The sequence below is a fragment of the Xenia sp. Carnegie-2017 genome, unplaced genomic scaffold (genome assembly GCF_021976095.1).
Source record: "Xenia sp. Carnegie-2017 unplaced genomic scaffold, XeniaSp_v1 HiC_scaffold_20, whole genome shotgun sequence".
Lineage (NCBI taxonomy): Eukaryota > Metazoa > Cnidaria > Anthozoa > Malacalcyonacea > Xeniidae > Xenia > Xenia sp. Carnegie-2017.
The window spans coordinates 2,772,638-2,799,797 of NW_025813483.1; the positions used below are offsets into that span (position 1 = coordinate 2,772,638).

At 34.0% G+C, this 27,160-nt stretch overlaps 1 protein-coding gene across 1 annotated transcript in view; it reads right to left on the reverse strand.

Annotated features, from left to right (window-relative positions):
- Window positions 1-27,160, reverse strand: part of LOC124442435 — a gene marked incomplete at its 3' end in the record, with an annotated part of 84,335 nt that overhangs the window by 56,773 nt on the left and 402 nt on the right. The window contains exon 2 of the mRNA XM_046992932.1: window positions 26,212-26,271. The remainder of the gene's footprint in view (window positions 1-26,211; window positions 26,272-27,160) is intronic.

Here is a 27,160-nt window from a genome sequence, read left to right on the forward strand (position 1 = left end):
TTATTATAGAGTTCACTGATTCAGACTAGTTGCGCTAAGAATTCTCCCTTGAAAGACTTATCTTCTTTAATTTCTATAAAGTATTTAAGTATGAAGAAATTCGTATGTTTTTATAAAACATAATGAAATACAGTATGTTAAGCATTTAGCATTTCTACAGTTAAAAGGCTGTTTTGAGAGGAAAACGCGAAATATTGACTACAATTATGATGACCTTGAGAGATAAATTAGGGAGTTCGTTGACGCACATGTTTGCTTAAAAGGATATTGTTCCGTTTGGCATAAACTTTAGTTAAACACAGGTAAACCCACAGAAGCTCCTAAACATGCTGTGCTGTCAATTTTACGAGAAATTGACCTAGAAGGAAACTAGGGAGAATAGGGTCATCCATTTAAAAAAAGAACTTGCTATAATCCGTCCTAACTACAACGTGATAGATACCAGTTACGGATCTAGCGATGCATCTGGCACATTACATAGAATTGTTCTCATGTAATCGCGACGCTATTTTGATAGGATACTATAACGGGTCAGGCTGAAACTTAGTCCGGGCTGAAATTGCTTTATATAATCGGTTCTTTACTTAGCTAAAACTTTTGCCAGCCATTTTTATTGTTTTTTGTTACAATAACTTGAAGTGTTTTATTCGAAGATTTGTGCTAAGATTAATTAAATAATGTAGACTTACAATACAGTAATAACTAGAGGAAATAAAGCACATATATCAGCGAATGGGGAACAAAGTAAAAGGTTAAAAATGAACCAAGCGAGAAACTTCCTCTGCATTTTTCATTTAGTAACCGCCATGGCGAACAATTCAACCTGTTAGTGGCCATTGCTTGCGCGAGTAATAATTACGAAGCGAAACTTAATTGCGAAAACATCTGGCCCCAAGAGAGTCACAACACGGTGCTACACACATTATGTGTGTCCGCCTAAAACTTTGTCAATCTCGAGTTCTTTAAAGCAGACCGCATAGATTAGTTATATTATGATGCATTTCACTACATATGGCCCTTAGAGGGTTAAGTACAAGTTTCGGTTAATAGAAAATATATAACACTAACAGAGACCTGTTATGACTCACATCACTGCAGTTTTTCTCTAGAAATCCCATGTCTGAAAATAGTGACATTTAAAACGGTACGAATCTTATCCTGTGAGAATAGACGAACTTAGTAGCTATCATAAGAGCAACAAGAATCACTTTGGAAATATCGCCAATATATTTTCGAACGCTTTGTTAGTCATTTTATCAGACATCAGAAACCAAACAATTAAAAAAATTTGTTCTTTGAACAAACGTCTCTACTTATATATGGCAAAATTCGTGTAAATCAGACGTACCTGTGTCGAGAGGAGTGAAGAGCTTGTTCAAATCAGAAATTTGTCAATAAACCGTAAAAAGTCTTGAGAAAAATGATGCTATCTGTTTCACTGCGATTGCTTTTAAAATTTGTGAAGCTCCTTATCATAGCAGACGTAGAGTCGCAGTCAAACAATGCAGGTTGCTAAGATAGAAGGAATGTTGATGAAATTGAACGAATCTTATTGGTTGGCAAATAATTAGTTATGCTACTAGCAACAGTTGCTACTATACAAGAAAAATTTTTAATAAAATATAGTGGATTTCAGTAAATGGACAGCTGTTTTTACATTTGTAGTTCACCCATTTGATCTAAACTCTCCGAAATTATGTAATGCTACTCACATTATGTGTGTCCGTCTAAATGTTTGTCAATCTTGAGTTTTTAACGCAGACCGCATGGCGTAGTTATATTATGATGCATTTCACTACATATGGCCTTAGAGGGTTAAGTACAAGTTTCGGTTAGTGGAAAATATATAACACTAACAGGGACCTGTTATGACTCACATCACAGCAGTTTTTCTCTAGAAATCGCATGTCTGAAAATAGTGACATTTAAAACGGTACGAATCTTATCCTGTGAGAATAGACGAAGTTAGTAGCTATCATAAGAGCAACAAGAATCACTTTGGAAATATCGCCAATATAGTTTTGAACGCTTTGTTAGTCATTTTATCAGACATCAGAAACCAAACAATTAAAAAATTTGTTCTTTGAACAAACGTCCCTACTTAAATATGGCAAAATTCGTGTAAATCAGACGTACCTGTGTCGAGAGGAGTGAAGAACTTGTTCAAATCAGAAATTTGTCAATATACCGTAAAAAGTCTTGAGAAAAATGATGCTATCTGTTTATCATAGCAGACGTAGAGTGGCAGTCAAACACTGCAGGCTGCTAAGATAGAACGAATATTAATGAAATTGAACGAATCTTATTGGTTGGCAAATAATTAGCTATTCTACTAACAACTGTTGCTACCATACAAGAAAAATTTTTAATTAAAAACAGTGGATTTCAGTAAGTGGACAGCTGCTTTTACATTTGTAGTTCCCCCATTTGATCTAAACTCTCAGAAATTATTTCCTCTCATTTGTATTTAGCATTTCCTTGACTTATAGAATCAGCATATCTTATAAAACTTAAATGGTCTGCAAGTGAAGAATGTCAAGTCACGATAAAACTTTTACATACATAAATTATTCATAATGACAGGAGCACTACATGCGGTCGTTTCCACAAGAACTGGCTAATGCATGCTTGAAAATTCAACTAACAATCTTATATTCTATAATAATAAAGTACATTTATCTAATGTCTCCAACTTATGATGCATGCACTTGCCGGCATGTATGCTATATTCGAGCATGTTTTATTTCAATTCTATATTTTGTGAAGTTTATTTGTGTAAGGTGTTTTAATGAAGATGTTAAACATTTATGTGCATGTGTATATTGTACGAGACTTGTTAATTGCAAAGTTTAGGTAGTTTCACTTCTTTCCTGGGCACGGTACTGCTTTTTATCCATGGCCGATTTGATGAAATATTGGGGCTAAATTGGCTATTCTGTCTAGAGCTGAATTTCACACAAATGGAGAAAACTAGCTCGCTATGGGGCAAGATTGGTCCTCTAACCTGGGGCTGTCTCAGCTACGTTTTGGTGGTAAAATTGGAAAAATAAACGGGCCAAATCTGGCCACTCTTTAAAGGTCAAAAATTGGCTCTAAAGTGTGGGGCAGTTCTGGGTTCAATATTTTGGCTCCATATTGGGAACTAAAATAGCCTTTTTGTTTTTACTGTGTTGAAATGTTCTGGAAAACTATATTATTAATAAACGCAAAGACGAGGCAGCCAGGCAAAATATATAATACCATTTTTACCAATAAGATAGCTCAAGAAAATTAAGATTATAAACAACAACTTTTCCAATAAGTTAAGAAAATCCATAAACAGCTTCTCTGAAATTGTCAGCGTTCCAACTTTGAAACGTGGTCAATGACGTTTTGTCATTTTGTAAACTTTTAATCCGGATAAACAAATAACTTGATCAGGAGCGTGAGAAGCAAGTAAAAGTTGGAGGGCTCAAGATTTTAGGGCAGTCTTTAATTGAAAAGGGAATTTCAGAGTAATTAACCTCGAAGTCTCTAATTTTGAATAATTTGTCATATCTCAGTAATCAGAGATACTTAAAAATTGATAGCGTTTGGACTTGACAGTTCATCATGTAAAGTTTTGTCATTTTGTGAACTTTTGACGCAAACAAATATTTTAAATAGTCTATCTTACAACAAGTTGAACAATTATAGACCAGAAAAATCACGTGTACTATCACGTGAAGAAGTGAGCTTTCACTCCAAGTAGGCGCAATTTCTAAAGACATACCTAGCAAAACGTTTTTATGTCATCATCTGTGATAAGAATAAGATAAAACGATAGATGACTATATGAATGAGGACAAAAATAAAAGCCATGTTAGATAAAATTAAAATTATTGCATATAATGATATGCAAAACTGAAATTCTGTGACATGTCATAATTTTGATTCATCTTGTTGATTTTAAGCCCTGCCGTACCAATGATATTTGAAAAGACTAATGAAATTAATTGTTGGTGATAATGCAAGAAAGGTCATTATTTTGAAATGATAAATTATCTAATGTGTTATTGGAAAATCCCACCAAAATCAACAGATGTATCAATATAAAACATATGAAGTGCGAATTCCTCCACGAAAATGACATTCATATTTTTTATGACAAATATAACAAAATTCTAGACATAAGAACAATGACACTGTGACAGGTGAACTTCAAAATAACGTTCGGACTTAAAACTTGAAATTCTATTCATTAAATTTGATTTATGTATTTTTTGTTTTAGGATGCTTTAATAGTTATATTATATTGCTTGGCGCAGGCAAACAAAGAAGTCAGTTTTTTGAAGCCTTGCGAGAAGAAATTACTACTTGATGATATTGTCACTACTGAGAAAAGCAAAGGTTATCTACAGTCAAATAATGTTAGCAACGAAGAAATTCATGTGAAAAAGAATGCTATTACAGATTTTTCATTGAACAGTATAGAGTATGTTTGATGTACACAATGTTTGGTTGTAAGTACATTTTACGAATCACTTGCTTAGTTAGTAATAGCTGATTTATAACCATGAGAAATAATCTTTTCCTACTGTTTCATAGATTTTCCTTTTCTAAAGTTGTAAAATGAGTTAACTATTATACCAATTTTATTGGTTTAAAGAATGCTATCATCCATAGACATGTGACATACATTCAAAGCACAAGCTTACTATAAAGTTTTGCGATCAATTGCTGTGTCATGCTAACAAATTGTAAGCACATTTTATGCCGTGTCATATTGATAAATGACATGTGTCAATAAGTGTCATGTCAGAAAAAGAAGATGAGCATCAATGAAATTAATTATCCGTGTCTTCTTCACAAACCACTTCTTGCTCACATTTGTACGCATCGCGTACCTATTTTGCAATGGCGAATGCATATTTGCGTGTTTTCGTGAAATTCCACGCACAAAACACGCGTGTATTTTTACGTACAGTGAACAGTGAACACTGAAAATAAATCAGGATTTAAATGTGAACTGTAATAATGGAAATAAACTCTGTGGATATTTGGTTAAAATTTAGAGAATTTAGACATCAAACCTGGGATGTTGAGAGGAAAGTAATAGTGTTGTAGCCCAAATGATTTGGGGAAATTTCGAAGAAATTCTTAAAAATTTTTTTAATTCATTAATTACGATTATAATTTTGGGCGTATGTACATACAGTGTTAACCAGGCATCACAGTGAGAGTTGTTCAAAAACGTTATACCATATGTATTATTAAACATTCATGAAAGTACATCATTCACATCAATCATTCAACATAAAAGAACTTGAATCACAATTTTATCATTAAACATTCATTAAAGAACGCAAATTTATTGACTTATCAGATAAATACAAAATTAGTGTAAAGTATAACTAGTGACGATAATTTAAGTATTTGGTAAAAGATTTTCAAATTTCTCCTTTTATGTAAGAATTCAACAAAAACAATTGTAATTTAATTCTACTAGATTTCGACATTTAAAATCAGTGGCGGTAGAACATTGATAATTGGGGGGAGCTATATTCATATATTCATATTTTATAATCTGTAAACACAATATATTTCAATAGAAACTATTAAAGTACAACATGAATATATAAACAGTACCCCCAATTATTAATGTTCCGTCTCCCTTGCTTAAAATAACAATTGAGAGAGATGATGTTTACAGTGGATTTAGACTTGAACTCAATGAACTGAACTGACGCATTGAACAATAGTTCATTAAATATTCTTAACTTTTTGTAATTTCCGTGTACAAACTATACAGGATGTACTATTGAAATGCTAAAAATAAAAATCAAACTGTTGCCTAATGAATACAACAATAAATTAGAAGCATTTAACTAGTCGTTTTTACGATTTACCTCAGTCTGAGAACTTATGTGTTTGAAAATAGAGCAATTGAATGCCTGATAACTTTCTTCGCCCACGGGTCCTTTATTGTGTAGATTTTAATCTTAGAACTGAGTTATGTTAAGCCTAGTTCACATATAGTTGTAATTGTTGTAATTCTATCGGCGATGAAGGTTTACATTAATTACAACTATTTGTGAACTAAGTTTAAAATTCCCGTGAGCAAATGTGACAAGTATTTGTAATATATGCATGTAGCTGACAATCATGCAGGCACACACAAGCTTAGCAAATTCATAGGGCATTGAAATTATAGCAATAGGTTAATTTCTAAAGACCCCTTTTATATATACGTCCTGTACAATTGACAGCACATCAGAAGACGCACGTATTTGTGCATTTTTGTGGCATATTTTGAAATTAACTCAAAGAACACGCGACCTCCCGTTTGAATCTACCTGGCCATCATTTAATACGTACTTGAAGAAAAGTTAGTAGAAATACAAATCACGCTTCTGTGTGAAATATTTGTTGGAGTTCTTTGTAAGCATGCAAATTCAGGTAAATGTATTTTTGATGCTCGTTTTGACAGAGTTCTTTTTATTTGATTAAAATTCAAAATGTTTACGATGATTTCTAATGTGCTGTGTGAGATCTAAATATTTGTTGCCATCAAATTTACGTCTTAGAAACTAATGTTTATTCTATGCTTGAACATAGACTTAAAAGTTATTTTGTTGTGCGGCAAATGATCACCAAATATTATGGAGAAACAAAGATTAAATGTTCTTAGTTTATGAATGTGGACTCGTGCGTATAACTAAAGAAAGTATTTATTGTTGACGGTGGACATCCATGTGGCGCTTCGAAGCTGAACTACACGTACCTAATAACAAACATTTTGTACAATGCAGTGATGAAACTCTGTAACTTTTCTTAAAATACTACTTTTCTTGAACTGCTTTAACGTTTTGCATGTCGTCGCCGTACACAACGCAAAATGAAATGAAATTCCATCGACGACAATATTTGGCATTCGAAGAATTAAAACTAAACATGATTTTCAATGTAGGTTTTCATTTACGTTCGTCATTTTTGTCTGTAAAATATTGAACAAATCGTGAAGTAACATTTACTTAAATTATCTCATTTAGAAATCTTCTGAACAATGATGAAGTGTAAACAAAAGATGTTATTCTTAAGCAACGTATTCATCAGCTCAACATAAATGTCAATAGACAAGTCACTATGTCATTAAACTATGACTATTCTAAAACGTTTTTTCTGGGCATTCTATCAACATTACAATTCCACTTTGATGAATCAATCACGAAGACAAGTCATAGACGACAAATGGTGAGAACTATACTCTTAAAACTTTTCACAACAACAGCAGAATATACTCACACAAATTCTTATAATCATTCTCGATTCTTTAAATAAACTAAATATGTAATTTCACATAATTTTTTTTTGCAGATGAATAAAACTACGTCATCATCGAATGCCTAAATTTTAAAATTAATTGAATTGAAGTTGCGGAATAAAAACATGGAATTTTCTTGAGAAAAGCTAAAGGTCCTAAATTAGTGCCTAAAGTTACCGTCCATATTTCCAATATATATGCCAAATGCCCTGCCCAGTCAAAAAAATGAAGAATCTTTTGTTTCTATGCATGTCGTCGTCAACATGAAACTGGGAATGTTTGTCAAGTAGCATGAAATTCGATACGATGGTTGTACTTTCAACGTTATGAACTTTTTTTAAATGAAGAATTTTGGCAGTGGTTCTACATACGGGCCGAGCATCTTATAACTTATCGTCATTTGTCGTTAAACGCCGCGAGGAAATCATCGAAAACTGTGAGTGTAAATATGTTTTTATATTACTACGTATATTTTAGCCTGCTAACAGGCCAGATCTCAAGTGCAGTATATTTCACTGTAAAGCTATTTTTTAAATCCAGTTGTGGGAATGAATACACTTTCATAAGTTTGCAAAATTTCTCTCAATGCGTTGAAAAATAATCTTTAACTAGTTATAGTTTATAAAGTTAGTTAGCTGTAACTTCTACTTGGAGTAGATCTCAGGAAGATCTTTCAAATTGAAAGCATGTTGATAGATCTAAAAAAAAGGTTTTCTTTGTACATCAACAAAGGCAAACCACAGTATTTATTTCATGGGAATGTTGACATGCTTCAAAGTGATCTGGTGTCGGCTCTGGATGACGAAGAAGAAGTGGTTGTACATGAAGAAGTGGATTCTGAGGACGATCAAACAAGTGAAACGACTATGAAAGCACCAGCGATGATGTATAACGGGGTTGTGCAGGCACTTTAAGATCTTGAAAATCCTTTAATTAGAAAACCAATTTACGTAAAGGGCACTTGAAAAGTTGTTAAGAAATCATGTGTAATAGCCGCCCAACGTAAGTACGCTGGAAAAAAAACTTTTTGTTGAATAAATACTTGTTGAACAGTCATATGTAACTTTTTGGTAGTTATACAATGTAGTATATGATGAAAATTGATGTTATATATACATGTGTAATAGCCACCCAACGTACGTACGCTGGATAATAAAGTTGTTTAAAAAAGGTTTTTCTTAAATAAATACTTGGTGTAAGCTTGGCAACTTGATTGAGCACATGGCTTGCCGATTTTGAAATGTTTATTATCTCGAGTGAAATTAAAGATAAAAAGCAACAACGAGCATTACTTCTCTGTCAAGATGGTTCACTCATTCGTGAAATATTTCGACAGCTCAACGATACAGGCGACGACAGCGAATATGAACTTGCTAAAACCAAATTAACGGAATATTTTGAGCCTCAAAAAAATCGGCAATATGAACTGTACAAATTTCGCGAAGCTAAACAAGAACAATCAGAAACAATTTCATAAGCGATTGAGGAAATTAGCTCAAACGTGTGCTTTGATGATGTTCATTTTGAGGTGGAACAACAGATAATCATGGCGGGATCTTTTCGCGGATACGAAAGAAAGCACTAAGAGATCCCGAGTATAAACTCAGTGATATTTTGCTGGACGGCCGTAGAGATGAGCAAAGCACTTATCAAGCGCGGGATATCGAGTCAAAGGACAAAAATAACGACCTGTTGGCCACCATCCAATCTGAATCGACGCGAAAATGTTATTATTGTGGCGGTCCATACTCACATCAAGACTACGAAATCATTTATGTAGCTGGGAGAATCAGTTTCAAAACAATGTAAAGTATTAACTATAGCAAAAGCAAGACATGAATGTCATAGTAATGAAAATGACTCATTACTGTCCATATCAGTAGTAAAGACACCAGTAGAAATGACTCATTTACTGTTCTTATCAGTTGTAAAGACATTAGCCAAAAATTTCTGGTCATGTCATTCACTCCTGAACATGGATACATACTTTAAAGGAGGGTGTTGCTCTAGAATTATATTCCTAATATAAACTTTTTATAGTTTGTACACAATTTCTCTAATGTTCGAATGTTTTGGAAAAAAAATAAGAATTTCCTTGCAAAATGAAATACTAACTGTTACAAACAATGCCAGAGCTCTTCAACATGCCCTGGGAATAAATGACATAGCAGACTCTTTATTTTTGCTAGGAGGCACATATTCATATATTCATGTTCTGCCACATTAAGTTCCTTTGAAATCCATTGTTTTAAATAGATTAAGACATGCATATATGAATTTGTGCTCCCTCCAATTAACAAGTATCCTGCGCCACTGCTGGGATTTTTTATATATTAGTAAATCTGGTTGTCTAAAATCTGGCAGTCAGACAGTTAAATGTGTCATTTTCACTTCTGCCAATGTTATGGCAATGATGTCCTGCTTTTTCTTCTTCAGGTTATTTATAACTTTTACTTTACATTGCCTTTATAGTTTGAACTATAATAAAGTATTATTGATATTAGATTTAGAGGTTTTACCATCATCATAGAATCATAATTTGACAACATAACGATTGACAATATATTTTAACATAACATGTGCTCTCTTCTATATGGCAGAACAACAACGATATTACGTAACAGTAGTCACGTGGACTCGTAATATACATAAATGATATTATAAATATGTTTCCTTCTAACACTCCCACTTAATAATCATAGTATATTTAACAAATTTAACTAATAGTGTTCATAGATAACATAGTTCTCAAACTTCCATAAGTCCCAGTTTGCTTCTACATTTTCAAAATTAATTTTTGTTAATCCTTTAGTCATTACATCCGCTAACATATCTTCAGTTCTGCAATACTTGATAGTAATGTTCTTTTTCTCAACTTGCTCTCTGACGTAATGATACGATATATCGATATGCTTTGTTCTATTATGAAATTTTGGATTCTTAGTTAATTCAATCGTTCCTTGATTATCTTCATATAGGATGGTGGGGCAATCTTGTTTCTTTGAAATATTTTCCAGCAATCTTCTTAACCAAATCCCTTCCTGGCTAGAGTAGTACTCAGAGCAATGTACTCCGCCTCCGTTGTCGATCTTGCTACACATCCTTGACGTTTACTACACCAACTTACTGTGTTACCTTGTACTTGAAAAACGTATCCTGTTGTTGAACGTCGAGTTGTAATGTCTCCTCCCAATCTGCATCCGAATATCCTGTCAAAATCGTGCTTGCATTTTGCAGTATAAACCAAGCCATAATTCAAAGTTCCTTTAATGTAACGAAATACTTCCTCCTTTCCAATGCTGTATACTAGGATTAGACATAAACTGAGACAGTATGCTGACGGCTGTGGACAAATCTGGTCTACTGATTGTTGCTGCGTACGTTAAACAACCAATTGCCTTTTGATAGGTTCGTCTATCAAATGATTCATTTTCATCTGACAATTTTTCATACTTCTTTCCTGTTTCCAGGGTGTTGAAACAGACTTACAATTCTCCATCTCAAACTTCTTGAGCACACCTTCTAAATAATTTGTTTGAGTAATAGACATTGTTCGAGATCCTCGATTTCTTAAAATTGTCATTCAAGGATGTGGTGCAGCTCTCCTAAATTAATTTCAAATTTCTTGTTGCAACATCTTAACATCATTTGAAAAGAACATCATATCATCAACATATATCGCTACAATTACGAACTTAATTGTACGATCTTTGACTTCACTGATTTGATGTAGATGCAGGGATCAGCAGCATTTCGTATAATCATTGGATAACAGATAAGTATTAATCGCGTTATTCCAACATCTCGCTGCTTGTTTTAGCCCATATATACTTTTCTTTAATCTACAAACGTAATCTGGTCGTTCTTTATCAACAAATCCATTGGGTTGTTTCATATAAATCTCCTCTTCCAGATTTCCTTGTAAGAATGCAGTTTTAACATCGACTTGGTGGACTTCCCAGTCACAAATGGTGGCAACTGCAAGTAACGATCTTATCGAACTATATCTTACAACAGGTGCGAACACTTCTTCATAATCTATACCTGGTGATTGAGTGTAGCCTTGTGCTACCAGTCTACCTTTTAAATCTTTGGACTGTTCCATCAGATTTTCTTTTGACTTTAAACACCCACTACTACCAATCACATTTTTCTTTTCGGGTGGTGGTACAAGATCCACGTATCATTCTCGATTAATGATTTGTATTCCAACTCTGTAGCTTTCTTCCATTCGTTACTGTTCTTTCCATTCCATGCTTCAGCGATAGTACCGCTCCATAAATATCTGCGATTAAATCTTCTCTGCAACTATATAATTCCTCATCAAATCTTTGTGGTGGTCGCCTTTCACGTCGTGGATTGATATTTTCCACATCTCTTAGAAAGTTATCTTCATACGTGGCTCCCTGGACGATTACATGGTATTGGCACATTGTCTTCAGGATGATCCACTTCATTTGCAATTTCTCGTATGGTTTCTGTATTGATAATTGCCTCGATTTCAGTAGTCTTATTAGTTGTAGAGGAGGAACATCTTTAACAAACTTATGGAATACATTTCTCACGAAGACGACATCCCGACTTCGGATAAACTTTTGACTGAGCACATCAAACAATTTGTAGCCTTTCGTCCCTTCAGGATATCCGATGAAGATACACTTCTTTGATTTCTCTGAAAATTTCTTTCGTTGACTTGCAGGCACGTGGGCGTAAACTAGGCATCCAAATACTCTCAGATTAGAAACATCTGGTTTCTTATTGAACAAGCATTCAAACGGTGTAACTCCATTAAGTGATACCGTCGGACTTCGATTTCTCAGATAGACAGCTGTATTCACTGCTTCTGCCCAAAATTGTAACGGCATATTACTGTGTGATAACATTGATCTGGCTGATTCAACAAGTGTCCGATTCATTCGTTCCGATACACCATTCTGTGCGGGATTATACGGCACAGTAAGTTGATGTGTAATTCCTTTCTGCTTAAGAAATTCTTTAAATTCTTTGGAACAATATTCCCCACCATTGTCTGTCCGTAAAACTTTAACTGAACAACCAGTGATGTTTAAAACCATTGCATTAAATACTTTAAACTTCTCCAATACTTCATGTTTGTTCTTAATGAAATAAACATAAGTGTACCTTGAAAAATCATCAATAAAAAGAACAAAATACTTTGAACCACCAAGTGAATTTGTTGACATCGGTCCACAAACGTCACTGTGCACCAATTCAAACGGTTTAATTGCACGCTTTGCTTCCTTTTGGGATACTTGGATTTATGATGCTTACCCATAATGCATCCCTCACATGGAGATTCTTCCTTAGGCGTAGTATCCATGCCAATAACCATATTATCATTCAGCAGTTTTGAAACATTGTTCATTCCAAGGTGACCAAAACGATAATGCCATAACATTAATTTATCATCTATTGCAACATTCACATAGTTACCTTCAATGATTTTCAATACATACAGTTTTCCAGCATTATACCACTTGCCAACAACTTTTTACCTCTAAAGATTTCACATTGATCATCTTTGAAAGTAACACACGCTCCAAGCTTTATCATGGCTCTTACAGAAAGCAAATTCCTACCTAGATCTGGTACATACAACACATCTCGCAAACTTATCTTCTGAGGTCTTTCATTTGCATCAGCAATAATACGGCAAACCCCTTTACCATATGCAAGAATACTTCTATTATCTCCAAGATTAACAATTGATGGATTTGAAAATTGAACATATTCAATCAAATTGCTCTTATTATAGGTCATGTGCTGTGTGGCACCTGAGTCGATAATCCAGCTGTTATTATTCCATGAACTTGAGGTATACAATGCTTCGTCTTCCACCATATTATCATCATCTTCTTTCTCTACACACGTAGCAGATTCACCTTTCTTTCTTTCATTACTTTTCTTGTTCTTGTCGTCGAGACCTTTTTCTTTGGACAGTCACGAGCAAAATGCCCTCTTTCATGACAGTTGTGACACTTCCCTTTAAATACATATTGTTGCTTTCCTTTTCTCATATTTCTTCCAGCAGCAAATGCTCCTTCAGGATCCTTTCCGTCTTGTCGTCGATCAACATCATTTAACAACATGTTTTTCACTTTGTCGTAAGATAAGGAGTCATCACCTATTGCATCCAGGGCTGTAATCAAGGGTTTGAACTCTTCAGGCAAACTCGCTAAGAGTGTCATTGCCAGTTCTTTGTCATCAACTTCTACCCCATTTCTTTTAGCTGGTCATGCAATGTTCTTAAGTGACTAATATGCTCCAACATGCTTTCTCCTGAACGATAACGGCAAGCGTAGTATTGTTGTCTCAATCTCACTTTCTGTAACAGAGATTCTCTAGCAAATTGCTTCTTTAGAGCGTCCCATGCTTCTTTTGCAGTTGTGGTATGGCGTACATGAATTTGATATTCTGGTTCGATAGCCAGACAGATGTGAGTCCATGCCTTCTTCGCATTACGCGCAAACTCTGACGAACTTCGGCACTTTCCGACGTAAGTTGAGCAGTACCCTCAGCATGTTCAAACAGATCAAGGCTTTCTAAGTATAAACGCATGTTAAAGACCAGGTCCGATAGTTCGACCCATTTAACTTCGCAAATTTGAACGAATTCAATTCAGCCATATTGACTTTATATTCGACCGCAAAATACTTATAGAAATATTTTATAAAATCGTCGACTTGTTCGATTCACATGTAGACCATAGCATTCTGGGCCCATAACCTGTTAGATTTAGAGGTTTTACCGAACATCAGATAGAATCATAAAGGAGTTTGACAACATAACGATTGACAATATATTTTAACATAACATGTGCTCTCTTCTATATGGCAGAACAACAACGATATTACGTAACAGTAGTCACGTGGACTCGTAATATACATAAATGATTATTATAAATATGTTTCCCTTCTAACAATTGAATCAATCATTAAATAAGTATTTCCTCCAAAGTAAAAAAAACAAACATTGTCACAACAATTAAGATGTTAGTCCCCAAATCAAGTATGATTGAATCAAATAACAATAACTGCATGTCCATTTCAAACAACTACAATTCTCATAAATAGAAAGTATATTTTGTAAATTATATGAATGAATGGAAATAAATATAGAAAAGACTGTATTCATACTTATATAAAAGCAAATCTTGTGGGCTTTTTTAGCATTTCAAAGGGATGTTACATGATCATGGTTGCTGTAAGATCAGTATTTACTCTCATTATACAAGAAAATGACCCAACAACATTCATTTTAAGGAACTTCACAACTTCTGAATAGCTAGATATTGCAAACTAAACTCATAAATATACTTTGATAGTTCCATACAAGTTTCTTAATAAAAACTGTTCCAGTAAATAAATGACAGTTCAAAACTTGAAAATACAAATGTTTGAATATTGTCAATAATATATTTATACCTTCTATAAATATACAACTGTTGTTATTTGAACCTTTGTTGAAAGAAATCTACAATACAACTGTTTCTAATCAGCTTTAGTATAAAGAAGACATACCTAAAATGAAAAGATAAATTGATTTCCTTCTTCATTAAAAATGAGCTACAAATTCATTTCCCTTTCTTCTATCTCCTTGTACGTTTTCTCAAAGACAGGAGTATTTTATCTTCTAGCAAATAAAAGATAAATAGAAACCCAAATGCCTCAGTTTCAATATCTATAGTTTGTTTATAACCAAATGAAGATTGTTGTATATTATTGCAATATTAACATGGTCAGGCCCAAATGTTTTCGTGTGAATTTCTATCGCTCGTTCATAAAAATCTTTTGCTATTTCGTACTCTCCCATTTTATAGTAAACCAAACCAAGATTGTTGTACGTTCTCGCAATATTAACATGGTCAGGTCCAAATGTTTTCGTGTCAATTTCTAACGCTCGTTCATAAAAATCTTTTGCTTTTTCGTACTCTCCCATACTATAGTAAACTAAACCCAGATTGTTGTACCTTGTCGCAATATTAACATGGTCAGGTCCAAATGTTTTCGTGTCAATTTCTATCGCTCGTTCATAAAAATCTTTTGCTTTTTCGTACTCTCCCATTTTATTGTAAACCAAACCCAGATTGTTGTACGTTGTCGCAATATTAACATGGTCAGGTCCAAATGTTTTTGTTTGAATTTCTATCGCTCGTTCATGAAAATCTTTTGCTTTTTCGTACTCTCCCATATTATCGTAAACTAAACCAAGATAGATGTACGTTGCCGCAACATTAACATGGTCTGGTCCAAATGCTTTCGTTTCAATTTCTATCGCTCGTTCATGAAAATCTTTTGCTTTTTCGTTGTTTCCCATTTTATTGTAAACCCAACCCAGATTGTCGTACGTCTTCGCAATATTAACATGGTCAGGTCCAAATGCTTTTGTTTGAATTCGCATTGCTCGCTCGTGAAAATCTTTAGCATTTTCATATTCTCCATTCTTCCAAAGCAATACACCCAGCTCGTTGTACGAATATGAAACATCAATATGATCAACACCTAACACTTTAGTTTGAATTTCTGTTATTTCATAAAGTACTTTAGTTGCAAGTTTATAGTTGCAAAATCTTTTCAAAACATCTACAAAATACTTGGCAACTTTCCAATTTCTTTCATCAAGTTCTTGTCTTGTAATGAAAAAAAAGAAATATTTTACATCGATCAACTTATTTAGGAAATGTTGAAATGATGAATTTGTTATGAATTTAATTAGATGTGGAATTATTTTGATTTCATATTCTCTGTCTTCAAAACGATTTAGTGCCCAAGCAACTTGACAGGCAAGATCAGCTGCAGACTTTTTAGAATTATTTTCGTTTTGTTTACAGCCAAAGGTCTGCGATGAATAATTTTTGATGGCTTCGTGTACAACGCTGTGCAGGCGGATGTCGTTGTTTTCCGTTTGAAGGAATAAAGAACAATGCTTTAATTGAAGATAGACATCGTCTGCAGATATTTGTGGATCAATGCTTTTAATAAAATGTATTATAACATCTTTTGGTAAGGGATCGAAAGATATTATTGAGAAAAGTTTAAAAACATGTTCCAACAAGATGGATTCTTCAGCATTTTTTTGAACTGCTAACATAACAGTTTTCATTCCTAAGTAAGTTGAGTTTATTTTTTGAAAATTGCCATCCATTTTCTGACGCTTTCCTTCATTCAACTTATCAAAATATTCCTCCCAGGTGAATGTCGGATTTGCACTTTTTACATCACCAACGTAGGAAGCAGCATTTGCCAGGAACAACGGTTGACGATCTAATTTTTCTGATAAATCTTTTAAAATATGTTCATCTTTATAATGAATATCAGAAAAGACAGATAGAAGTTGTCGACATTCTTCATTGTTCATACCATGACTAACTGAAATGTGTTTATTTAGATTTCCATCTGGTGGTATAGCATCTGTATTTTGAACAGTTACTATAATTTGACCATTTTTCCAGCTATGATCACCAACTTGAGGTAATAATGGATAAATTTTATGAAGTTGAACCACGTTATCTACAACAATCCACCATGTTTGCCAACATTTCAGTTGTTGTGTCAGCAATAATTGAAAATCTATGATTTTGTCTTCCCTGCTTTTTGCTTCTTTCAGAATATTTTCAGTGACAGTTTTATCATTGCTTAATCGTTTACAAAGTTCAGCATAAGTTTTCAAAAGAGAGTCGATATCTTTTCCTTCAAGTGTCATCACAAATGTCGTATTCTTTTCCCAGTTAAACGAGTTATACATTTCTTCACAAATTTGTCTGGCTAATTGAGATTTACCACTGCCGGGATTACCAGAAATATAGTAATATGTTAGTTCATTATTGTTAGTACTGCGCAAGTTCTTGAGATCTGATGTGATTTGATTAAGTAACTCTGTACGTTTAATCACATTGTGATTTGATTTGCAAGGAAGTACTTGAAAAGAATAAAATATGTTTCGTTCACTTTTTATTTTGATAATTTCATTTAATGAAAATCCTAGATCTTGAAATGAGTTTTCAATATCACAAACCATTGTGTGATAATCAGCATCAGATAATTTACCATCTTTATTATGAGCGATTTCGTTTCTTACTTTACGAATTTCATTCACAGCATTTTTAACTTTTGGATCAATTTTTGTTCCAATTGAGTGGGTAAACAATATTGCTTTACATAATGCCGTACAATCCCACTTACTTGTGTCACCATCTTTAAATTTTGACAAAATTTGTTTATCACAAAATTTTTTCTCTGACATTTCAATATTGAACAACTTCTGACCACTGATTGAATTATTCCATTCTCCGTGGTCTTTACTGCAATGAGCGTTCCACTCTTGGATAAATAAATCAACAAGCTTCTTTTTAACGACATTTTTAAGTATTTTCTGTAAGTAGTTGTAATTCTTTTCCTCTCTTGACTCCATCTAAGGGTCATAAAAATAGTAATATCAACATAAATTGTTTGTTTAATTTGAATTTATAGACAACTAAAATTGTTGAACATCAAACATAGCTACGTAATGTTACAGTTTTACTTGTACGTGTAAATGAATATCGAGGATGGCAGCTGAAAACAACGTAATTGGAAATTTTAGTTTTCCTGCATTTAGGCATTTGGCTTCAATTTGGTAGTGGCGTCGCCAGGATTTTGCGATTGGGGGGGCACAAAATTTGTACCACGTCCGTCGCTAGCAAAATAGCCCCAAAAATTGCTTCTACACTGGGAAATTTTTGAAATATTTATCACAACATGAATAGTTTCAATTTTTTAACTTCCCAGTTTAACCTTGGCGGATTTGTACATTCTTCGTGTTATAACGTTACGTAGATTGATTATTGATTTTAATGAAATGTTTTCATATTATAATACTCCCAGAATTGCAGTATTTTCATGAGCCTTACTCTTAGTCATTGCTATATTTGTATTTTTGTGTCTACAAGTTTGAGCCTACGAGTATACTTGTCCACGATCTCATACAAGTTCTATGATATGGTGTAATGTCGTTCATGACATGCATCACAATATTACTTGTTCTTCCTTGCCCACTAGAAACTTGAATTATTCTAGAATTATTGTTTTGTTTTTGTTTATTTTTAAGGAATTAAAATCTTCACCACTCGGCCAACAACCCAGAAAGGGTAAATGCAACGCAAACTAGTCTGCACAGCTAATAGAATGCTTCCCTTTACAGTAAAATTGTGCGAATTCCGTAAGAGCTACATTAATGCCATGTGCTTCTTTTTCAATTTCGAATGATTCATATAAAGACTCTTATATAAAATTCAAATGGGGGGAACTTGGGGGCACAGCCAATTTTAAGGGGGGCACTTGACACCTCCCCATGCCCCACTTTAGCGACGCTACTGCATGTTGGAATGAAAATGGAGATACTGAGTTATATTATCACCTAGGAAGTTGTTTAACAATTTGTCTAACTGACACACAAAGTTTGTGCAGGCAGTCCACTTGAATACAATGACTACTTAGTCACCTGTACAATAGAAATATGTATCAAGCAGAGTGTACTGTAATTTAGCCTTTGCATTTAAAAAAAATTCCCATTTCTTATAAAACATCTAATTGTCTTCTAGAATTAATTGTAAAGACAACCATGAGAAATTTTTCAAGTATTCTTCCTTTTCAATAAAAAAATCATGTAAAATATAGCACATGTCATGTAAGTCATGTTTTATAGAAAAAAACAACAAAAAATTCATTCTAGTTGTGTAGAATGCGGATTGAGACTGTGTCCTGGCGAACATTTAAAAAACAAATTGATTACACACTGTAAAATACTGTGGTAAATTCTGTTATTACCATTTTATAGTATTCTGTATGTAATCGACATGCAAATTTCATGTAAATGCCATAAAATGTACAATTTACTTATTGTGTTTCTTTGCATGCATTTAAAGTTTCTTAAAACATGCCTAACACTTGAAATGTTTTGGAAAATATAAAAAATGAGAAAAAAGCTCAAAAAATTTGTCTTACATTTTGTTGAGTCATGCTCATAAACCACAGAAATATGTTAAGGAAATAGTATGCGCGTAGTTTGTTTTACCAATGTATCCGTTTTCACACGGCTAACAGCGAAGGAACAGTTAATGACGTTAGTTAAATTTCCTTATGTACTATATATAGCTTAAATAGAGGAACTATTCCGACCAATGATAATATTTGTTATTTGTAATAAGGACTATAAATACTGCTCTGTAAAATAAAAAAAATCAGTTGGATCATTAAGTTCACTCGTGGTTGTTACTGAAAGTATAGAGTATATTACAAGAAGAGATATGGCGAATAACTCGAACTCAACAGGTTATAAGCCCAGGAGAGGTTTGCTTTTCGATGGAAGCGAAAGCAAATACGAGTTATGGGAAGTAAAATTCTTGGGCTATATGCGTCTTGTAAAACTGTACGACGTATTTATCGAATCAACAAGTGAGAGAGAAGAACCAGCAGCTTCAAAACTGGCTGACGCTTTTGCAGAGTTGGTCCAATGTCTGGACGACAGAAGTTTGTCTCTTGTGATTCGGGAGGCAAAAAACAATGAACGGAGAGCTAAAGAAATCCTCAGACATCACTATCAAGGCAGAGGAAAACCTCGCATCATCACTCTTTACACGGAACTCACTTCGCTGTAGAAAAGTGACGACGAGACTGTCACAGATTATATATTGCGAGTAGAACGATCGGCAACAGCCTTAAGAGAAGCCGAGGAGATAATAAGTGATGCACTACTCATTGCAATGGTTTTAAAGGGTCTGCCAAGCACGTACGCCGTCTTTGCTACCGTAACAGTTCAAAGAGAAAGACAAATGACATTTAGGGAATTTAAAAACTCGTTACGAAGTCATGAAGAAAATATCAAACCATTGTCACCAAAAACTGAGGTAGGTGACAACGTTATGTTTGTGAAGCCAAAATTTGACGGAAATTGTTTCAAATGTGGAAGAAAGGGACACAAAAACTCACAATGCCGAGTGAAGGGGAACAAATGGTGCTCCATATACAAGACCAACAACACGAAAGATTGCCGAAAGACGAAAGAAACGTCCAAGTCAGCTAAAGACGAGCAGCGCTGTGACAGTGAATAGCAACACTTCTTTTTATTCGTGTCAAAGGATAAAGAAGAGAACGCTGAAGCAGACGTGAAGGATGAGGATAAAGCGAATTTAACTATACTGGTGGACACAGGAGGTACAAGCCACATTATTAACGATAAATCAAAATTTATAGATTTTGATAGTAAATATGTCAGTAAAGCGCATGTTATTGAATTAGCAGATGGCAGTAAAGCCAACGTAGTAGTCGGTAAAGGTACTGCTAAAGTGAAATTAGTTGACTTGCATGGAAATGCGCAGGATGCCTTATTAAGTAATGCCTTATATGTTCCATCTTACGATCAAAATATATTCTCAGTAAATGCTGCCGTAGAAGAGAGGGCAAAAGTCAAATTAGATAAACACGATAAGCATGTACAGTGCCCTGATGGCACAACGTTTGGAATAAGACAAAAGGGCAAACTTTACTATATAAATAGCATATCATCTTCGAATAAAAATGCATGTTCTCTTTATGAGTTGCACAAGGTTCTAGGTCACGGCAACTACAAGGATGTTAGGAAACTAGAGAAGGTGGTTTAAGGGGATGAAAATCAGAGGTTTAAGGGAAGTTGAGTGTGAGGTTTGTACGCAAGGTAAAATGTGTCAGGCGAAAAGTAAGCTGGAAGATAAAAAGTCAAGGTGTCCTCTTGAGTTTCTTCACAAGGATCTTGCAGGTCCTATTGATCCGGAAGGAAGAGAAGGGTTTAGATATGCATTGTCGTTTGTGGATGATTATTTAGGATTGAGTATGGTCTATTTTCTTAAGCATAAAAGCGATATACCACAAGCATTAAAACAGTTTTTAGCAGATGTTGCACCTTACGGAAATGTGAAGCGCATAAGTGATAACGGCACTGAATTTACAAGCGAGAATTTAAATCGATTCTTAGGAAAGACAAAATTAGACATGAAACTAGTGCACCATATTCGCCACACCAGAACCGCACAGTTGAGAGATCGTGGTTAACTTTATTTAACATGGTTAGGTGTCTATTGCTAGAAGCGGAACTACCAAAATCCATGTGGACATATGCCGTCATAGCATCTGCTTATATTAGGAATCGTTGTTTTAATTCGAGTTTTATCAAAACTCCGTTCGAAGCGTTTACAGGCTCAAAACCAGACTTGAGCAAAATGCACGTTTTTGGTCGTGTTTGTTATGGTTATTCACAAAATTCAAAAAAATTAGACTCTAGAAGTAAACAAGGTATTTTCGTACGGTATGACAAAAATAGTCCAGCATATCTACTATACTACCCTGACATCAACAAGGTACAGCGTGTAAGATGCATTAAGTTCTTCAGGGAGGGTAGCAGTGAACTGCCAGAACTAGACGATGAAGAACTTGCACCTCAGATAGCAAAATTGCATGAAAGAAACCCCAAAACAACTAACGAAGACATTAGTACTCCAGTGACATCTAGAGAATCAAGATACCCCACTAGGATAAAAAGTAAGAGTAAATATCTTAACGAGTATGTGACAAAAGAAGTTTCAGGGGAGGATACTCTGTAAAAGTAGGGCAACATGAAAAAGAGACCCATAAAGCCCGTTATATAGCCAAAGGGATACTCGCAGACTCTCGGTATTGACTACAACGAAGCCTTTTCGCCAACTGCACGCATGAGTTCTATCCGTGTATTGCTTCAACACACTGTTCAAAACAACATGTTATTGCATCAGATGGATGTAAAAACAGCTTATATTAACATCCCAATAGACTGCGAAATTCATATGCATTAAACCGAAGGATATAAGGAAGTAGATAAAAATGGTGAAAAATTAGTGTACAGGTTGAAAAAGTCTTTGTATGGATTAAAGCAAAGTGGTAGGAATCGGAATAACGTATTGCATGAACACTCAATCGGGAAAACTTTCAAACAATTATTAGTCGACCCAAACGTTTACACGCGATTTGAAGGAAAAGATGTTACTATTCTAATAGTATGGGTAGATGATATTATCATAGTTGCTAACAATGACATATTAATGCAGAGTGTCAAGAAAATCTTAAGCGACCGTTTTAAGATGAAAGATTTAGGAATATTGTCCTGGGTCTTAGGGACTGAATTCAAATGCTAAGAAGGTGAAACAACAATGAGTCAAAGGCAATATTATAAAGTTACTAACAAAATTTGGCATGTCGGAGTGTAAACCCAAACCCACTCCATCATCTTCCGATAAAAATAAAATGTCGCATGATCAATCGCCTCAGTTAGAAGATCCGAGTCTTAACAGACAAATTGTCGGTAGTCTTATATATGTTATGACAGGAACTAGACCTGATCTGTGCTTTATTGTAACAAAGTTGTCTCAAAAGATGGCAAAACCGACACAAGTAAACCTAATAGAGGCCAAGCATGTTCTTAGATACTTAAAGGATACAATAGATGAGACATTTACGTTTAGAAAATGTGAAAGTGGTTTAAAATTGATTGGTTTTTCATTCTGATTGGGCTGGCGATGGATGACAGGTATTTTCAGTTTTGGTTTCAGGTTTAGTGAGAACGGTGGTTTGGTTTCTTGGAGGAGTAAGAAGCAATCTACAGTTGCTTTGTCAATTTGTGACGCTGAGTATATGGCATTGACTGAAGCTATTCAGGAAGCAAAATTTTCGAAACATTTGTGTTTTGATTTGCGTATTTGTAAGGAAGGCGAGTATGTTTTGTTGAATGTTGACGATCAGGGTGCAATTAACTTAGCAAAGAACCCTATGTACCACAAAAGGTCAAAACACATAGATATTAGATATCATTTTATCAGAAGTGAAATAAAGGTTGGTAAAATAGAAATTATGTATGTAGCAACACATGAAAATGTGGCTGATATATTTACGAAAGCTGTAAATAAGATTAAATTAAGTAGACTCAAAACATTTATAACTGGTAAATAGATATTAATTTGTTAATTTAGTTTATGAGCAAGTGGGGATGTTTAGTCATGCCAATAAACCACAGAAACAGGTTAAGGAAATAGTATGTGTGTAGTTTGGTTTAAAAATGTATCGTTACCACACGGCTAACAGCCAAGGAACAGTTATTGACGTTAGTTAAATTTCCTTATGTACCATATATAGCTTAAATAGAGAAACTATTTCAACCAATAATAATATTTGTTATTTGTAATAAAGACTATAAATACTGCTCTGTAAAATAACAAAAATCAGTTCGATCATTAAGTTGACTCGTGGTTGTTACTGAAGGTATAGAGTATATTACTAAAAGAGATATGGCGAGTAACTCAAACTCAACACATTTAGACCGAAAAAACAGTACCAGGTGTCTGTTTCTTACAAATATATTGGGTGTGGCATAAGCTTATTGGAGAGGAGGCAAAGGACCCCCAGAAGTTTGAGTGCTTGTCGGCATTCGAGCTTAACGCCATGCGGTCGTTTGCATAGGCAATTAATAAAAAGCTAAAAAGACGTCTACTGAATTAGGTTATATGAAAGAGATGGATCATGAAACAAAAGGCTTAAGTAAAGGACGTTAGCTCACCTACAATCTACGTACTTAAGTAAAGGACGTTAGCTCACCTACAATCTACGTACTTAAGTAAAGGACGTTAGCTCACCTGTAATCTACATACTTAAGTAAAGGACGTTAGCTCACCTGTAATCTACGTACTTAAGTAAAGGACGTTAGCTCACCTGTAATCACATTACTTAAGTAAGGACGTTAAGCTCTGCAATCTACATTACTTAAGTAAAGGACGTTAGCTCACCTGTAATCTACGTACTTAAGTAAGGACGTTAGCTCACCTGTAATCTACATACCAAGTAGGGACGTTAGCTCACCTGTAATCTACGTACTTAAGAAAAGGACGTTAGCTCACCTGTAATCTACATTATAGAAGTGGGGACGTTAGCTCACCTGCAATCTACGTACTTAAGTAAGGACGTTGCTTTCACTGTAATCTACGTACTTAAGTAAGGACGTTAGCTCACCTGCAATCTACATACTTAAGTAAGGACGTTAGCTCACCTACAATCCACATACTTAAAGTAAAGGACGTTAGCTCACCTGTAATCTACGTACTTAAGTAAGACGTTAAGCTCACCTGCAATCTACATACTTAAGTAAGGACGTTAGCTCACCTGCAATCTACGTACTTAAGTAAAGGACGTTAGCTCACCTGCAATCTACGTACTTAAGTAAAGGACGTTAGCTCACCTACAATACGTACTTAAGTAAAAGGACGTTAGCTCACCTACAATCTACGTACCAAAGTAGGACGTTAGCTCACCTGCAATCTACGTACTATATGAAAGAGGAAAAAAAATTCTTCGTGATAAAAGCCATGTTAGATAGAATTAAAATTACTGCACATTATCAATATGATATGCATAACTGAAATTCTGTGACGTGTCATAACATTGGTTCATCTTGTTGATTTTTAGCCCTGCCGTACCAATGATATTTGAAAGACAGGTAGCAGAATTAATTGTTGGTGATAATGCAAGAAGGTCAGTATTTTGAAATGATAAATTATCCAATGTGTTAATTGGAAAATCCCACCAAAATCAACAGATGTATCAATATAAAACATATGAAGCGCAATTCCACACGAAAATGACATTCAGGTTTTTTATGACAATATAACAAAATTCTAGACATAAGAACAATGACACTCTGATAGGTGAACTTTATAATCAACATACCTTAACAAATTTAGAAAGATTAAAGACGACACAACAAACTACGTGATGTGTTTGCTTTTGATTAATAACAAAGAAATTGGAATGTTCAATAAATATTCAATTTTAATCACCTGCTGTTTTTATTGTAAAATATTGAATTCTGCTCATACCCAATAAAATATGAAATGCAAATTTTTTATTTTAGCTATGACTGAATTAAACACAAAAAGTTTTGACTTGGAAGCTTTATGCCAATGAACCTTTCACAGTTTACTATTATTTATTTCAATTATTGAACATCCTGACTTACATGGAAACTAACTGAAATAATCATAAAGGAAGACAGGCAGCCAGCCTTTTAAAAGTAATAGCTCAAAAATTAAGATTTATAATTTAGGAAGTTAAGAAAATCGATAAACAGAGCTCTAAAATTGTCAGCGTTCCAACTTTGAAACGTTGTCAATGAAGTTTTGTCATTTTGTAAACTTTGGATACGGATAAACAAATAATCTGATCAGGGGCGTAAAAGAAAGTAAAATTTGGGGAGAGCTTAAGATTTCAGGGCAATCGTTATTTAAGAAGGGAATATGAGTAATTAATCTCGAAGTCTCTAATTTAGAATAATTTTGTCACATCTCAGTAATCATAGATACTACAAAACTGATAGCGTTTGGACTTGACAGTTCATCATGCAAGTATTGTCATTTTGCGAACTTTGACACGAACAAATATTTTAAATAGTTTATCTTACAATAAGATAAGTAATAGATGACTGTATAAAAAAGGAAAAAATTCTTCTTGATAAAAGCCATGTTAGATAAAGTTAAAATCATTCCGCATTTATGATATGCATTACTGAAATTCTGTGACGTGTCATAATTTTGATTTATTTTGTTGATTTTTTAACCCTGCCGTACTAATGATATTTGAAAAGGCAAGCGAAATTAAGTGTTGGTGGTAATGCAAGAAAGGTCAGTATTTTGAAATGATAGATTATCCAATGTGTTAATGGGAAAATCCCACAAAAATCAACAGATGTATCAATATAAAACTTATGAAGCGTGAATTCCAACACGAAAATGACATTCAGGTTTTTTATGACAAATATAACAAAATTCTAGACATAAGAATAAACAAGTACACTCTGATAGGTGGACTTTATAATCAACATACCTTAACAAATTCAGAAAGATTAAAGAAGACGCAACCAGCTACGTGATGCCCTTGCTTCTGCTTGATAATAAAGAAATCGGAATGTTCAATAAATGTTCAATTTTAATCACCTGCTGTATTTATTGCAAAATATTGAATTCTGTTCATACCCAATAAAATATGAAATGCAAATTTTTATTTTAGCTATGACTGAAGTAAACACAAAAAAGTTTTGACTTGGAAGCTTTATGCCAATAAACCTTTCACAGTTTACTATTATTTATTTCAATTATTGAACATCCGGACTTACATGCAAACTAACTGAAATAATCATAAAGGAAGACAGGCAGCCAGCCTTTTAAAAGTAAGATAGCTCAAAATTAAAGATTAATATTTTAGGAAGTTAAGAAAATCGATAAACAGAGCTTCTCTAAAATTCTCAGCGTTCCAACTTTGAAACGTTGTCAATGAAGTTTGTCATTTTGTAAACTTTGGATACGGATAAACAAATAATTTGATCAGGGTAGAAGCAAGTAAAATTTGGGGAGGAGCTCAAGATTTTAGGGCAATCTTTATTTAAGAAGAATATGAGAGTAATTAATCTCGAAGTCTCTAATTTAGAATAATTTTGTCACATCTCAGTAATCATAGATACTACAAAACTGATAGCTTTTGGACTTGACACTTTATCATGCAAAGTATTGTCATTTTGTGAACCTTTGACGCACACAAATATTTTAAATAGTTTATCTTACAATAAGTTGAACAAATATAGACCAGAAAAAAATCACGTGTACTATCACGTGAAGAAGTGATCTTTTCACTCCAATTAGGCGCAATTTTTAAAGACATACCTAGCAAAACGTTTTTATGTCGTCATCTGTGATACGAATAAGATAAGTAATAGAAGACTGTGTAAAAAAGAAAAAAAATTCTTCTTGATAAAAGCCATGTTAGATAAAATTAAAAT